Below are 6,034 nucleotides of genomic sequence, written 5' to 3' on the forward strand. Positions count from 1 at the left end.
ATAAGGGAAGGGAGAGGTATGATAGGAGGGAGGGAAGATTTGGGGGAAATTGTAATCAGAAGGCAAGATGTCTTGAAGTGGGGGAGGGGAGAGATGGGAAAAAATTTGGAAATCAAAATCTTGTTGAAACTAAAAATAAATAAATATATTTTTTAAAAAAAAGTTTGCGGAATTAAATGTATAGGAAACAGTCTAAGCCAAGTGTGGAGGTATGGGATTAGAGTGTGGAGTGGAGGCACAGAGTTTTACAGACTGTCTGGAACACAAAGTGTAAATAAATAAAACTGGAAACCTGTATTGGTTCCAAAATGTGGTGGGCTTTGAATACCAAAGAGAAGGGTTTGAACTTTGCTCAGTAGGTAATAGGGAGAAAGTGAATATTTTTGACGTGAGGAGTGATATAACCAAAACTATACATTTGTAAAGTAATTTTGGTGTAGTATGAAAGATAAATTAGAAAGACTGGGAGTTGATGATAAGGGCAGGAAGATGTGTTTAAAAATCTCTTAGAATAGTCCAGCTAAGTAATAAGGACCTGTATTGGGGTCTTGTACTAGATCTAAAGACAATTCAAGTGATGCTGAAGAAGGAATTAATAGACCTGCTACTATAACTGATTGTGCTTAAGAGGTGAGAGAAAGGAGAGTAAAGGACAGCTCCAAGTTTATCAACATAAAAGACTGGCTGGATGTAGGAACACAAATAAATGAATAAAACAGAGCAATGGTGAAGTCAAAGAGAGAGGGCAAGTTTAGAGTGCTATGCCATGGACCATTCTTAAGGAGTTTATAGGTGATGATAAGGAACTATATAAAAAACTATAATACATGGGATGATATGAAAAGTAAAATTGAGATTCAGGAAAAAGGAAGGGAAGAAAAGAGAGGAGTAATAAATTACTTTCATCTGGGGATATCAGGAAAGGCTTCTTGGAAGAGGTGCCATATGAATTACAGCACTGAAGGGTAGATTCCAACAGACTCAAATACCAGGAAGTTTATTTAGAATATAGGCAATAGATTAAACTTTCTTTGAGAAAGATATTCCAATTTCACTATATTGACAAATAATTGAAAGTATCTATAAATTAAGCATTATTTTAAGGTTACAGAAACACTATATACATTGTTCTGAAACAATATATTTGCCTGGTAATTTTAGGAAGATGTAGTCAGTTTATGTTTCCTGGGAATGAACCCAGTGAAGAATAATTGAAATATACTTACATTCTTTCTCTGTTACACTATTTGACCAGTATAAAGAAAAGCTTTCTCAGGTTACTACTGGAATTTCCCTATATATTTATTATCTCATCCAGAAATGCATTATTTATATCCATTTTCCATTGGCTTTCTTAGGAAGAGTATGGAACAAACCAACTTGTTACAAATAATAGATACCTTGAGCCAGGCTTTCACTGAGAGCTTTTGCTCATGGGTAGAACTCAACATCCCTTGCTTTGTTTGATATCCCCAAAGAAGAAAGGCCACAAGTAACTAAGTTAATTTCCAAAAAGCAAAGCTGTTATACATAACAATAATTCTAGGGGTTAATATGACTTTCTTACTTCCTTATCTCCATTTTATAAATAAGGAAATGGAAGGACAGAAAAGTATAATGACTGTCTTATCATCAAATGACTGGTAAGGGCCAATCCTGGGTTCAACATGCACCATCAGACTTCAAGTTCAGTGTTTTTCTTAGGATACTAAAGATGGGAGAACAGTGAAGAGCTAAACCTGAGGGAAAAAAAAATGAGAAAGAAAGAGGGAACCAAAGCTGAAAGTCAGATCTTTTCAGAAATTCATTTCCCTGGACAACAGTTAAAGACAGTTACTTGGCACATCAGGATGTTGCCTGGCAATAACTAACTGAAGATCAAAGGTAAGTGGAAAAGGTGAAAAGCCAGAAGACATAAGAAAACGAAAAGTGTAAAAAGTAGATAGGTGGTATAGTGGACAGATAAAGCTTTGAACTTGGAGCCAGGAAGACCTCAGTTCAAATCCATCCTCAGACACTTACTAGCAAGGTGACCCTAGGCAAGTCACTTTAACCTGGTTGCCTCAATTGCCACATCTGTAAAATCAGGCAAAGAAGGAAATGGCAAACTACTCCAGTATCTTTGCCGGAAAACCCCAAATGAGGTCAGACAGAGTTGGACACAACTGAACAACAAAATGAGCTAGAGGATTGCTACCCTAGTCTGTAGATTTTTAATATGAATGAAGTGTTTCTTGAATGAGTGAAAGAAATGCTTCAAGAAGAAAACAAGCAATCAAAGAATCCAAAGAAGTAGAGAGGAGTCCAAGTCTGCACTAGGAGGTTGGTGAGTAAAAGATAAGGAAAGGAAGACACAGGATAACAGGGATATTGGAGCTAAGGAAGGGGTTCAGGGTTCTTTCCATAGAAGGTGAAACTGAACTTCAGAAGAAGAAATATGATCCATATTCCATGGGATTATTATGAACATCCATAGATAATCCAAGAAGAGGAAACAACCGTTTACGGGCACAGGAAAAAAGAGTCAAGTCTCGGTAGTTATCAATTTCTTCCTTATTTGGTACAGAGGCAGCCATGGAGATTTGGTCTGTTTCTAGTATATGATCTTAATTGTGTTTTTAGACTATTTCTGCATACTAAGGCAAATGGCACTTAACATGATTAGAAGAAATTCCCCCCCAAAAAGGCTTTGAAAATACAAAATGCCGCATAAGTCTCAGAAATCAGATCCTCTAAAATGTTTTTTTGTTTGTTTGAAACTATTTTGTTTGTTTTTAACTATTGTTATGAACTATTTTAGAAGCAATTTTAAAAGGCAAACAAAATAAAGGAAGACAAGCTGACACAAAGAACTCTGATAATAAACAGGGAAAAGGGTAGTAAAGTATGCACAGATAGATAGAGAGAGAGATAGATATGCATAGATACATTTACATATATATGTTGCATACATATTACTCCTTGGTGTTTTTAGAATTGCTCCTGGTTTCAATTTCAAATGAAAGTGTTTAGGAATAAACTAATGATGGACAACAGAATTTGTTGCCTCCTTGGAACTTGGCTTCCAGAGGGTTAACCTTTCTTTACTCAAATGACAGAAAGGGAAAAACTACCAGCCAGGACATGTAATGGTAAGAGAATGGGAGAAGGTGAGGAGACAAGGTTGGAGGCCAGGGGAAAGAAGGCATCTCTTCTAGCTATATAAACAATTTATGAACGAAACCCTTAATACACCGTGTGGTTAGTCGGTGCACTAATGCTCACTTGATTGAATTCTGTTTAAAATGCTAAGTTAAAGGGTGCAGGTGTCTTGAGCAGGTGTGCAGCATTTTGCTAATAAAGAGAAGACATAAAATCAGAGGCAGGGTTAATTTAGCTATGTTATAGAAATTGCACAGACCTGTAGTGAGCCGATGAAATATTGCTTTAGGAAGGTCTCCTCTTCAAGGCCAGTCCTTCTGCATACCCACCCCCAACCCAAAGCTCCAATGTACTGCGATGAGTTGTGGCAGGTGACTTTTCCCCTTAAAGACTGCAAATGAAAGATGATAACAATCTTCACTCCCCTATTAGAATGTGACAGTGCTTATACAGCCAGATCTGAAAGGGCTGTGTTATAAAACCTTACAAAAGGCATGTGAAATCTAAAGGATGCCATACTGTAGTCTTTGAAACACTTGAGGGCACACAGTTGGAGTCTCTTTGTTGTCATGAACAATTGCTGTTAATTTTTTAGTTTGTTAAAGGAAAAGAGGCCACAAGGAGCTTGACAAGAGGTTAAGCTCTGCTGTGCAAGTTCAGACCAATGAACCTTTTACCATTCCATTGTCAAGGACAGTTGAGTCAGTTGTCTTTGATAGGGGACACTGGCATGCTGCAAAGAAATGTGAAGAAATCAGATGTATTTTCCACTCTAGAGCCAACACAGGTTTGAATAGGATGTCACTCTTACTTTTTTACACTAAATATTTTAGTTTAGCTGACTACCCGTATGGTGTTTATTCACATATCATCACAAGAGCAACAGCAAGGTACATTTATATGCCATCCATCATCTAGAGGAGTCATTTCTGTGTGCTATGTAAAAAGAACGTAAGAAAAGATAGCCTTTTTATCACACTCACCATGTTCTTAGTAGAGATGCAAATAAATGTTACATTTACTCAACAAATACTGAGCATGTATTCTATAAAAAACATGGGCATATCTATTCTCAAGAGTCAAGAGAGGGCTGCCCCCAGTGCAAAGCTCTTCTCTGCACTTGGGCCTGCCAGTGTGCAAAGGAGCAGGAAGCAGTCAGTTTTATCGAAAACTAAGGCTAACTAGCTTGTTTTTTGCCTGCTTTTGTGGCATAAAGAGGCAGTAGTAGAAATACTGTTGGACCTGGAGTCAGAGGAACCAAATCCCAATACAGTCACTTGTTATTTATATGACCTTAGACAAGTCAGTCAATTTCTCTGATATTCATTTTTCTAATTTGTAAAATGAGAGGGTTGGACTAGACTACCTCTTAGGTTTCTTTCAGCTCTAGATCTGTGATCAGTTGTCAGTTTGAAATAAGTAGCCCTATATGGACTATGGTAAAAGATGGAAAAATCTCCCACTTTTCCAGGTGCTACAGTATTAGAGAGCTAGAGCTACAGGAGACCTTAGAGGTCAGGTAAGTCAAACTTTCATTATTCATATGAAGAAATTAAAGCCTAGCAAGATTATTTTTGACCAAGGTCAACCAGGTAGAAAATGGCAGGGCTGAGGTTAGAGGTCAGTCCTGTGATGCCAAGTTAAATATGCTTTCCACTATTACTATGCTGTCCCACATCTAAGAAGGAAAAGAAGGAAGATAAAAAAATCAGTTTGCCAGACAAACACCAGAGCTCACAGACTCCCCTATCACTGATTTCCCAATCAATAACATAGCAAATATTTAAATATCAAAATCATGATGAAAATTCAGAAATCTCAGTGGTAACAAAAACAGAAATACTTGCATCTTAAAATGGACATGACAAAAAACTTGCATGTGTGTCCCTGAGCCTTATGTTAACTTTGCTGTGCCCTCACCAGTTCCCTAGAATTTCTCTGCTAATTTATAGGTGAGTTGCCATCTGTCTTGAACGACAGTTCTTTCAGGTGCCTGCCAATGAGAAAAAACAATTTTAGGTAGGCAATGGGAACTAGTCTTCTTTGTCTATTTGCAAATAGCCACGTTAAATTAAAATAAGAGGCATTTTCATGTTTGGGAAGGGGATTGTCTCTCTATTTTCAGATAGGCATGTTTCCACAAACTGGTCCTCCTACATATGGAGAGTCGAATTTGAATTTTGCTCATTAGAACTTTCGTCTGGCATCTAGGAATGTATTTTTGGATTTTCTTTTTAGGAAGTTTTAAAATGTACATACTGAACCATATGTTTTTCATGTACAGGCTGCTCCTTACATGCTACTTGTAAGACAATTGCAGTCCACTTTGAAACTCTTACAAGACTATGACAACTAGAACTTATTTTCTCTAAGAATCTATAAGTTCATCAATGTGATTACTCCTTCCAAGGATGCAGATTACAACCCTCTTTTTATACTTTATACCACGTACCTTAATATAGATTTATGAGTTACTATTGCAAATAATAACAATAAAATAGAACCTAAAGCAAATTTTCTGGTAATAACCCTCCATGAATTTAGCTAGACTGGTCTTCATGAGAATAACATACAACTCATATGGTTCAAAGTAAAGACTTTTCCAACTTTCTGGCATCTGTCAAAGCCTACACTTTGCTACCATATTCTTTGAAAACTAGGGTTACTTTTGGTCAATTAATATAAAATTGGAGATACTTTTTTAAATCAATTCTCAGAACCTCTTAAACTTCTCAAAAATAGGAATTATGATACAAGTGTACAAGATACAAAGTAACTTCAGCTGTTTTCATGGTCAAAGACACAAAGGATCCTACTAAGGAAACAGTGTGATGGTGTAACAGAAGAGAAGGCTAATCCCTACTCCTTAATGTGTTCGCTCAGCATCTCCTTC

This window comes from Notamacropus eugenii, chromosome 4 (genome assembly GCF_028372415.1).
Source record: "Notamacropus eugenii isolate mMacEug1 chromosome 4, mMacEug1.pri_v2, whole genome shotgun sequence".
Lineage (NCBI taxonomy): Eukaryota > Metazoa > Chordata > Mammalia > Diprotodontia > Macropodidae > Notamacropus > Notamacropus eugenii.